The sequence below is a fragment of the Schistocerca gregaria genome, chromosome 1 (genome assembly GCF_023897955.1).
Source record: "Schistocerca gregaria isolate iqSchGreg1 chromosome 1, iqSchGreg1.2, whole genome shotgun sequence".
NCBI classification, from domain to species: domain Eukaryota; kingdom Metazoa; phylum Arthropoda; class Insecta; order Orthoptera; family Acrididae; genus Schistocerca; species Schistocerca gregaria.
Genome location: NC_064920.1, coordinates 1,168,524,496 through 1,168,537,077, shown reverse-complemented (window position 1 = coordinate 1,168,537,077; position 12,582 = coordinate 1,168,524,496).

The window sequence follows — 12,582 nt, the reverse complement described above, 5'->3', positions numbered from 1 at the left end:
AGCCATAAACTTTTTTTGCCCTCAGTTTGAGTATGCATCCTAACACTTGAATATTTGTAAATAATTATAATAAATTTTACTAATAATAAGCTAATGCTAACAATTTCCTCATTTTCATCAACATTTTCATCGCCAGTCTGCATTTCACATAGCTTCTGCTTCGACCATCTTATTCATTTTGCTACCCAAATAGTACAACTTACTGTTTTAAGTGTCTCATATCCTAATATAATGGCTTCATCATCACTTGATTTATTTCAACAGCACTCTCTTATTTTACTTTAATCATATTCAGGTTCTGGACTCTTTTCAAGATTATGGCTATTCCGTTCACCAGCTTTTTTAAGTCCTTTGCCGTCTTTGACAGCATTAAATTGTAATCGGCAAACCTCAAAGTTTTTATATATTCTTCATAAACTGCAGTTCCTCTTCCAAATTTCTGTTTAGTTTCCTTCACTACTTGCTATGGATACAGATTGAACAACATATAGGATTGACTACAAACCTGTGTCACTCCCTTCTCAATTACTGCTTCCCTTTCATGTCCTTTGACTCTTAGAACGGCAGTCCGGTTTCCGTAAAAGTTATAAATAACCTTTCAGCCCCTGTAATTTATCTCTGCTGCCTTCAAGATTTCAATTCCTGTAGACCAGTCAAGTTTGTCAATACTTTCTCCACATCTAGAAACACTGTCAGCTACTTTACTAAAATACTTAGAACAGTACGTAATAAGTATAGTAAAATGAAACAACTAGAAATTAAACTGATGTAAGCCTACCATCAACGAATGGAAGAGGTCGCTGTACTTCCATTCCGTTCATACGAGACATACACTGAATATTTTATAGTTTTTTTTCCAAAATATTTCGAATATTTTTAGTACTTCGTCGTTTCGTCTTTCTTCATCCTGTTTTCTAAGATGAGGTGTAGGATCAGTACTACCTTGCGTCTTCCTATATCTCTCCGGAACCCAGACTAATCTTCCCTTAGGTCCCCTTCATCAGTATTCCCGTTCTTCTATAAATAATTCGTCTCAATATTTTGCAATCACGATCTATTAAAATGTTTGTTCGATAGTATTCATCAATGTCAGCACTTTCCCTACGTTCTCCATGACGCCTGAGTGTAATTCTCTTGACTCGTTAGCATGCGCACCATGTGAAATAACACTGCAATGGCTGGCGCCCTGAGGATCTCAGTAATTGTGCAGGAATGTCGCTTATACCTGGGGCCTTGTTTCCACTTAGATGTATCAGTGGTCTGTCAGACATACATCTCCCTTATCGTCTTCAACTACCTGCTTTTCTCTTTCTATGATATTGTTCTCGTGTTTCTAGACCCTCTAGCTGTTACTTCCACCTTTCAGCTTACCCGTCTTTGCTTAGTACTAACTTTCCGTTAGAGCTCTTCATATTCATACAGCTGCTCCTGTTTCCTCCAAAAGTCTCTTTGATTTTGTTATAGGCGGCGTCTATCTTTCTCCCAGTCATGCATGTTTCTACAGCCTTGTATTTGTCTTTTGATCATTCCTGCTTAGCATTACCTGTAAAACTCATTTTTTATACATCTGTATTCCTTTTCGCCATCTTCATTTACTGTATCGTTGTATTTTCTTTGCTTGTCAATTAAATTTAGTATCTCCATATTATCCAAAGTTTTCTATTAGGCCTTGCCTTTTTACTTACTTTATCTCTCACATTTACTCGTTCAGTTTTTACTATATTCCTTTCTCCTGTCTTCGGACAAAGTTGTCTAACGGCCTTTGCGAAACTCTACGCAGGCTTTGGTTCCTTCTGTTTAATATGCTACATTTTGAAGATCAAATGAGTAGCTTGGCAGACTAATGAAAAGTTGCAGAAACCTGGGAGAATTGAATCTACGACACAACTAGAGTAAAATATTGAATCTGTTTATAGGCCATATCCGGAGAAATCGAAGAACTTTAAATTTTGCGATGGAGGGGAGTGTCAGAGGTACAAATTGCTGAGGTAGACCAAGGCTTGAATATAGTAAGCAAGTTCAGTTTGATGTAAGTTGTGGTAGTGAAATGAAGAACGCATCAACGGATCCATACAGAGGATATCCTCAAAGATGCAGAACGTGTCGTAAAACCCAAAATAGCTAATAGCTATTTACAAGACGACAAACTAAATTAATTAGTTACTTGTTCCAGAAATCATTTGAACGACTCTTTTATCGAAAAGATGTGTAACGAGTCAGTTTACGGGACGTGTGTGCATGATTATAGTTTAGAGGAAGTTGTTCAGGAGAAATAACTTTAAAATACATTTAAAACTTACTTCGCTACCAGCCAGAGATGATATGTCATTGGACATATGATCAAAAATTCTTGCTTTGCATTTTGAACTCCTTTGTGAGTCACTGACAGCTTTAACAATGGGTAATAAAGGTAATTTTTCCCTGTAGTGTTATAGGTATGTACATCATTGTTCTCCAATTGCGATTATTTGTAACGAATTTCATTAGCGAATATATGTATTGTGACGGCACAGTTAAAATAGTTAGTTCTTTGAATAGGTACCTACATGAGAACCGTGGATGAACACCACATGTAATAATTACTGCTCGCCTTCGTGCAATCAATACTTTCTTTCTACATGATGACTTACCCCAGAAAATTATTCCATAAGCCATTATTGAGTAAAAATATTGAACATATGTCAGAAATATAACAAGTTTGTTTCCAAGATTAGTAACTATGCGAAGAGCAAAAGTAGATTAGCTCAACTGTCTGAGAAGCTAAGAGTTCAAGTTTTCATCAACACTATACACCCAAAAATTTGGAGTATTGTACTCTGTTTCCTGATTCCTGCTCATGTGCTACATGACTTGTTGGTATGATTCTGTTTGTTGCACAGAAGCGAATGTAGCATATTTTTTTTCAAAATTTTGGGAGAAACCATTTTCAGAAAAGCACTTGGTAATTGTTTAGAAACTATCACTTAACAACTCTCCTGTTGCTTTCTCTCTAATGCGATTTATTATAACAGTGGTACCGTCCGCAAAAAGTAACAATTTTGCTTCTTGAATGTTAAGTGGAAAACCATTCACATATATAAGGAGTAGGTGTGTGCCCAAAATTGTACCCTGTAGGAATCCCTTTGCGACCTTTTTTTTTTTTTTTGCCAGTCACTAAAATTTTCTACTTTCCGACACTGTCTGAATTGTTCAGCACAACGTTTTGCCTTCTGTTTGCTATATTCGATTCAAACCAGCTGTGCGAGAAAGCCATCGATTTCACTAAATTTGAGTATTTCTAAGAGAGTATCATATTTATTCCAGAGGTCGTAAATTGATGTGAAATAAGTGTTGATTCTAAGGTTAATGGCAGACTGGTCGCAGGCATGTAAATGTTTGTACACAGAAATGCAAAAGTGCAGAAGGGGTCGGCATCTATTGCGCTACAAACGTTTGACGGTTAGTTAAGGAGCAAGAAACAGTCGCTTGTACTAGAAGTTAGTAGCTGTGTTATAAATGATGTACAACGTCGTGAGTCGAAAGCGAAACACATTGACTTGAGGGATGAGGGCAGCCCTCTGAGATGTACGGCTTTTCCCCGGCAGGTGTACCGCTGTATAAATGACGAATGTGCAGTCGCAGGAAGCCGTGCAGAGATGCTCGGAATTCCACCACAACGACGTCAGGCGCTACCCCCCACTGGTCATGAGACACGCGTCTTCATGTGTAGTCCCAGGCACGGGCAGCCAGGGGCATGTTTCACAAACGTGCAGAACAGGCGATCGGGAAGGGAGCGGGGTTCCGTATCTCCAGTGGGCGTGATGGTGGGAGGGTGGGTGTAGGGACGAGGAAGGTGGGGGGGAACTGCGATGCTACTACGGCGAAACCGCTAATCAATCGATGAATAGTAATTACACATATCTGGCGGTGTAATTGACCAGCGTACAGCTTGTCAGTGACCCGGGAGCGCCCACGAGCGTGATTCCAGTTCGTAGCGCCGAGTGCGCTGCATGTCGCTACTCTGTGGAACGGAACACTAGACGGTACTAGATTACTGTGTGAGTTTCTGCATGTTGGTGGAACGAGGCAAACTTTTTTGCGTCGACGTACTCAACAGCGCGTCTTGCAACCACAATCTCAATTAACTGATGTTATTGTATACTACAACATTCTACATCTACATACATACTCCGCAATCCAGCGTACGGTGCGTGGCGGAGGGTACCTAGTTCCACAACTAGCATCTTCTTTCCCTGTTCCACAACGAGGGAATAATGGCTGCCTATGTGCGTCTGTACGAGCCCTAATCTCTCCTATCTTACCTTTGTGGTCTTTCCGCGAAATATAAGATGGCGGCAGTAAAATTGCACTGCAGTAAGCCTCAAATGCAGGTTCTCTAAATTTCCTCAGTTGCGATTCACCAAAAGAACGCCTCCTATCCTCCAGAGACTCCCACCCGAGTTCCTGAAGCATTTCCATAGCACTCGCATGATGATCAAACCTACCAGTAACAAATCTAGCAGCCCGCCTCTGAACTTCTTCTATGTCCTCCCTCAATCCGACCTGATAGTGATCCCAAACGCTCGAGCAGTACTCAAGAATAGGTCGTGTTAGTGATTTATAAGCGGGTCTTTCACAGATTGTAGTGTGCGTACTGTAAAACCTTCGGTGCACACACCATCAGGTTATTTGACTTGTCGCTCTAATGAAGTCAGCAATATGTCTCGTGGTCTTATTGTGGCGTGTTTATCTTCTGCCGTTAGGTCAGACGATAGAAATGCCACTTGCACGCTTAGAGTAGCAGATTGACGGTGACCAACTTTAAACACATTTATTAAAATAATAGAAATCATAGATATTACGTAACTTGTTTCTGGATGCTGTTTACAATTGACAACCTGAAGTTCCTTTGGTCTTGGTACGTTAATCTTATTCTCACATATCTCTGATACTTGACAAAGTGTCTATTCATTTTTCTTCATGGCTATGTGCAGGAATATGGTAATCGTATTAGACACAGACTGAAACTTGACTATAGAGTGGTACAGACTAATGTAGACTGGTACAGACAAATGCAGACTAATGCAGACTGGAGCAGACAAATGCAGACTGGTACTGACTGGTGCAGACAAATGCAGATTGACTAATCGGAGGTCTGTACAATCGTTATAATACCTCGTGCATTCAGGTATCACTGCGCGACTGTGATCTTCGAGGAGAAAAGGTTCTACTTTAGCAGCAATCTCATAGACTGCGTTACATATTAATACGCCGATCGGCGAAAGCAGAATTTGGTCCGTCTCTAAGGCAGCGCCATCTCGTAGTGCGGAGACGGATGACCGCTGCGCCTGCGCTGTTGTGCTTAGCGGGGCGCTCTCTATTGGGAAAGTTGTGTACGCGCTGACTACGCGGAACTATGTACACAACACAGATGAACCTCATCTTCCCAAAAGTCTACCAATGAACCGAAGACGACTATCCGCCTTTCCCACAACTACCATTCCATGCTTGTCCCACTTCATATCGCTCTGCAATGCTACGCCCAAATATTTAATCGACGTGACTGTGTCAAGCGCTACACTACTAATGGAGTATTCAGACAATACAGGATTCTTTTTCCTATTCATCTGCATTAATTTACATTTATCTATATTTAAACTTAGCTACCATTCTTTACACCAATCACAAATCCTATCCAAGTCATCTTATATCCTCCTACAGTCACTCAACGACGACACCTTCCCGTATACCATAGCACCATCAGCAAACAGCAGCACATTGCTATCCACCATATCCAAAACATCATTTATGTAGATAGAAAACAGCGGACCTACCACATTTCCCTGGGGCACTCCAGATGATACCCTCACCTCCAATGAACTGATTGATTTACACATTTCTTAATTATGAAAAAGAAACAGGAAATTTCGAAATCTGTCAAGGGTCACGGTGTACTTAAGCAGTGAAAGAACAGCTTGAATTGTATTTCTTTTTTAACCAGAACATCTGCAACCTGATCAGGTCACTACTGCAGAAGTAATGAAAAAAGCATGCTACATTTAAAAGAACGCAACATCCCAAAGGTTGACGAAGTTCTGCAGAAGCTCGAAATTTAGCGCGAAATTCAATGCGAGATGCTTTTAATACTTTCCACAATGAAAATCTGCCTCGAAATCCAGCAGAAAACCCAAGGAGATTCTGACCGAATGTTAAGTACGCCAGTGCAAAGAAGAAGTCAATAGTTTCATAACGCAATAACAATCGTGATATTATTGATGACAACGACACTAAAGCAGAGTTAATAAACACGGTTTTCCGAAATTCTTTTAGAAAAGAAGACGAAGTAAATGTTCCAGAATTCGAATCGAGAACAACTGCCAATATGAGTAACTTAGAAGATTTCGTTGGTGTTGCGAAGCAGCTTAAAACGCTAACTAAAAGCAAAACTTGCGGTCCAGATTGTATACCAGACTGGTCCCTTTCACAAAATAATAACTCCATACTTAACAATCATACTCAACCGCTTGCTCGTAGCTAGGGCCGTAATCATAAATTGGAAATTTGCAAAATTCATACCAGTACCCAAGAAAGGAAATGGAAGTAATTCGCCGAATTACGGACTCATTTTACTAACGTCAGTTTGCAGTCAGATTCTGGAACGTATAATGTGCTCGAACATTATGAATCGCCTCGAAGAAAACGGCTTGTTGACAAATAGCCAATTCAGAAAATATCGTTCTTGTGAGACACAACTTGCTCTTTATTCTCACGAAGTAATGACTGCTATAGACAGTGGTAGTCAAACTGATTTCATAGTTTTAGATTTCCAGTAGGCTATTGACAAAGTTCCTCATAAGCGACTTTTGATTAAATTGCGTGCCTATGGAGTGTCGTCTCAGGTGTATGACTGGATCCCCGAGTTCCTTTCGGAAAGGTCTCATTCGGTAGTAAGTGACGAAAACTCATGGAGTAAAACGAAATTAATATCTGGCGTTGCTCCAGAAAGCGTTATAGGCCCTCTGTTGTTCCTGATCGACATATATATCTAGGAAACAGTCTGAACAGTTATCTTAGACTGTTTGCACATAATGCTGTCATTTACCGTCAGGTAATATCATCAGACGATCAAAACCAATTGAAAAATGATTTAGATAAGATATCCGTATGGGATGAAAAGTGGCACTTAACTCTAAATCATGAAACGTGTAAAGTCATCCACATGAGCACTAAAATGAATTCGCTAAATTTCAGGTACACGATAAATCACGAAAATCTGAAGGCTGTAAATGCAACTAAATACAATACAATTAAGAATAAGTTATATCGGAATGATCACGTAGATAATATTGTGGGGTAAAAAACAAAAGCTTGCAATTTATTGGCAGAATACTTGGAATATGTAACAAAGATACTGCTTACAATACCCCTGTACGTCTTCTTCTGGAGTACTGCTGTGCAGTGTGGGATGCGTATCAGACAAGATTGGCGGTGAACATCGAAAAAGTTCAAAGAAAGGCAGCTCGTTTTGTATTATCGTGAAATATGGAAGAGGTGGGAGTCATCAGAACAAAGGCGTTTTTCGCTGAGGCAGGACCTTCACATGAAATTACAGTCACCAACTTTCTTCTCAGTTTGAAAATATTTTGTTGACACGCAACTATATATGGAGAGAACTAAATAATAATAAAATATGAGAACTCATAATAAAATAAGAGAAATCAGAACTAGCACGGACAGGTCTAAGTGTTCGTTTTTCCTGTGCGCTGTTCGAGGGTGGAACGGTAGAGAAGTAGCCTAAAGGTGATTCTGAGAACCCTCTGTCAAGCACTTAATTGTGAATTACAGAACAGTCATGTAGATGTAGATGTAAGTTACACCTTTTTTCAGACTATCATCATCAGATCCGCCATAAAAATAACACAACAAGTAATTAAACCAACTTTTTGCAGATGTCCTTAGAGAGAAAAGTCGCACTTACCACTAACTATTAGAAAACAAACAAACTGCATGAATTTTAAAAAATATATAATCGCTATATAATTTTGTACAGAGTTGTACCATGTGGGCCTGTGAATGCAGCTCTCAACGAGCTTTTCCAACAACCCACGCTTCAAGCTCTCACTCGTTGCACGTGAGAAAGACGTTCTGATCAGATAAAATATCAATGGGCTCAAAATGCGAAATATTCAAATGTCTCTAAATATATGTTGTTTCATTCACGCTTCCATGGTTCAGAATACAGTTCAGTATATCCCATTAAAATGCTTCTGGTCGTATTGACGAGTCATCTTTCAAGTTAATTAAAGTGGTGTAACGCTAAAATAACCGACGTTTTGGCCTTGTCGCAACTGTCTTTCTCAGGACACAGACAGTCTAGCAGTTTGGTATTTCAAAAATATGCGTTAATACATCCTCAAAGACTTAGGTCGTTACGGGAAGGAGAAATTCTAGGTGTTCCGTTCCATGTTCATCTGTATGAAATATGTTACTGACATGAACGCCTTACTTGAACATTATCAACCAATATTGAAATACGATGGAAAAGGAAAAAGAAAAACATATTTTAGAATAAACGGATCTCTTTTCTATATTGTACTTACTTATAAATAGCTTCTTCGAAGATTTTTGAAGAAGAGAAAGAAAAAATAATTTATCGTAACATTTTCCGTCGTTACAACTTCGACGAAAATCGGTTTTTGGAATATTTAAAATCCATTAACACGCTAGTAGGCTTTTATTAATATCAAAAATATTGTACCAATTAAATGTTAAGCAGACGTAAAGCAAAGGGGTAGCACGCATGTTTCTGTTTTTTTTCTTTACAGCACAAAAAATGAGGCAATAACAGCCTAAATGATGTTGTATAATGCCCGGTTTTCTGGACAAAGCGCTCTGTGATTCTTGAAGGTAGCTGACTCAGTACAAACATAAATGCCATTAGTAGGTGGATAAAAATGTAATGAAGAATGACAATGAAGCTGAACTACTAGTAAAAGTGCAACAAAAATAGGAAAGGGTTGTTGTTGTTGTGGTCTTCAGTCCCGAGACTGGTTTGATGCAGCTCTCCATGCTACTCTATCCTGTGTCAGCTTCTTAATCTCCCAGTACTTACTGCAACCCACATCCTTCTGAATCTGCTTAGTGTATTCATCTCTTGGTCTCCCTCTACGATTTTTACCCTCCACGCTGCCCTCCAATACTAAAATGGTGATCCATTGATGCTTCAGAACATGTCCTACCAACCGATCCCTTCTTCGGGTCAAGTTGTGTCACAAACTTCTCTTATCCCCAGTCCTATTCAATACTTCCTCATTAGTTATGTGATCTACCCATCTAATCTTCAGCATTCTTCTGTAGCACCACATTTCGAAATCTTCTATTCTCTTCTTGTCTAAACTATTTACCGTCCATGTTTCACTTCCGTAGATGGCTACACTCCATACAAACACTTTCAGAAATGAATTCCTGACACTTAAATCTATACTCGATGTTAAGAAATTTCTCTTCTTCAGAAACGCTTTCCTTGCCATTGCCAGTCTACATTTTATATCCTCTCTACTTCGACCATCATCTGTTATTTTGCTCCCCAAATAGCAACAACTCCTTTACTACTTTAAGTGTCTCATTTCCTAATCTAATTCCCTCAGCATCACCTGACGTAATTCGACTACATTCCATTATCCTCATTTTGCTTTTGTTGATGTTCATCTTATATCCTCCTTTCAAGACACTATCCATTCCGTTCAACTGCTCTTCCAAGTCCTTTGCTGTCTCTGACAGAATTACAATGTCATTGGCGAACCTCAAAATTTTTATTTCTTCTCCATGGATTTTAATACCTACTCCAAATTTTTCTTTTGTTTCCTTTACTGCTTGCTCAATGTACAGATTGAATAACATCGGGGAGAGACTACAACCCTGTGTCACTTCCTTCCCAACCACTGCTTCCCTTTCATGTCCCTCGACTCTTATAACTGCCATCTGGTTTGTGTACAAACTGTAAATAGCCTTTCGCTTCCTATATTTTACCCCTGCCACCTTCAGAATTTGAAAGAGAGTATTCCAGTCAACATTGTCAAAAGCTTTCTCAAGAAACATTTTCAAGGGAGCGTTTGCTAAGATTTTATAGATCAACCGATATCCACAATCAAAAGATTAAACCTCCTTCACTGTTTTGCTGTTTCGAGCACAGAGCAAAATGCGTTCTACAACTTGTGCTCAAGTGAGAAGCATACATTAAAGCGCCCGCCATTAGAAATATGCGCGGCAGTCAAAATCAGTGTTAGTCTACGAAGAGTTACTGTGTAACAACGAATATGGTATGTCATAGAAATTCTGTTTTTGTTAATACTTGCTGTAGCGTAGCTAGTGTATTAGTTACAAATCAAGATAACGTCCCCAGCCCGAATTCCTTTTATATCTTTTAACAGATCTGAAACTGGTAATCATGAAATAATAAGGAGCTATCGACAGTCTTAAAAAAAATGTTTTAAATTGTCATTTCTAAATAACTCATACATACTAAATTGCCCGATACAGAAATTCTAAAACGGACTGTGCTACGACAATGCAGTGCCACTTACTTTGTTGTAAATACCGTTTTACAAGTTTTAATTTTAAGAAATACGTGTTATTAATTCTGTCCATTCTTGATTTTAAAATATGACCTTTCTGCGGCAGCAGAATCGTACTGTTATGTATCGTCGCTAGAATGATTTTCTGTTCTCCTATGCTCTGGTTATATGCTTTCCGTAGAGCGTCATGCGGCCGCGAATACGCTATATTATCTATTGAAATCTGTGAAGGAGTTCCAAAGATGAGATCTACATTTTGGATGGATATTCTTGATACTTCTGCAGATACATTCGATATTCAGATAAAAACAGAAATTTCTGTGAGAACTACTTTTCGTAACTACAAAAATATCTACTTATGTAGTACTACCTTACGGCGTGTTTATCAGGGGTGTACTATCTTACTCCATTCGTAAATAATAGATGGATAGATCGACTGCCGATAAGACTCTCTGTACATCTTCTCAGACTTCCCACGCTATGATCCTTTCACGAGAGCAGACACCAGAAAATTCTCGATAGAAGTGGTGGGAAATCCGAAAACGCAGGATGGCTTTGGCGAGAAAGTTAAAAAGTGTGAGACATTCAAAAATCCAAGATAGGAGTGGAAGGAACTTCAGGACACACACACACACCGAGAGAGAGCGAGAGAGATAAAGGATAAAGAGAGAGAGAGAGAGAGAGAGAGAGAGAGAGAGAGGTAGGGGGAGGGAGAGATAGCGCAATATTCCACCTTTGTATAATTTATCACAAAACATAAGCACCCAATATTCTGTCTTATCAATAAATTTCAGCTCTCACTGTTGTATGATTCACTAAAATAGAGTTCATGTAAATATTGTGCTGCCTCGTAAGTGAATTTCACTTCTCTCTGTTTTGTACTTAATCTTTCGTTGATTTCAATGTCGCAAGATACGAAACCTGTAAGTGCTTCCAGTAACATGTCACAAGTTTAGCTCAAGTGTTACAAACATTATGAGGTTTGAGATTAATGTATTATGTGTTTTTTTATTTCCATGCAGTAAATCTGTTAAAAATGACATTTAATATTTTCATGAATTACAAATCACACTTAATGCTTTTACACTTGCACACAAACAATCAGCTACAGGTAACAATTAATGTTTTAACATTTTCGCACATACACAATAAAATCAGTCATCATCATTTTTAGGTAGTAGTGGCCCCAACGTAAAGTGTTCACATCATTTACAACTAATATTTATTGTTAGTACGTTTTTAGATATGCACTAAAATCAGTTACAAATCAAATTATATTTCTTACGTTTACTTGAATAAAAATAAAATCAGTCATTAACATGTTTTCAGGTGGTCGTGATCCCTTCGAAAGGTATTCACTTTGTCTGGAAGTATAAAGAATTTATCATCTTCTGCTGATACACATAGCTTTTACTATTTAATGTAAAAACTACATGACACTTGAAGTGGATTACATGGTGTACTGTTGATTTAACTACAGAAATCAACATACATTATCAGTAATCAGCAGTGGTTACCTTAACAAAAAACTGTTTCACAGCCTTTTCTCAGTACATTATGCATCTTGATTCGGCCCCCAATACATACATTTTAGCTTATAGACCAACAAATTCAGTAATAGGTTCACCAGTCAACTCATCTGTCATTATTAACACTCCTTTGTTATTACAAGTGGAAGGTTATAACTCTTATTTGGAGGGATCACTTCAGTATCAAACCATGTATGTGCCAAGTGATCAAAAAGTTGCCGGCACGGTAGCTCAACGTGTTCGGACAGAGGGCTGCGTGCTCTCTGCCATAAAAAAAACTGAGTCAAGGAACCAACGATCAATTTGAGCGGATGTCTTGTGACGTCCGCCCCGACCAAACGCAACGAACTATATCGAACAAAATGAGTAAAAAAAAGTCAGTATAAATCTGAAGACAGAATAAACCACGGAATAATTAGACAGAGAGGTAAAAATTGACAAACATGCTTGGAATGATATGGGGTTTTATTAGAACAAAAAAACAACAAAGTTCACAAAAT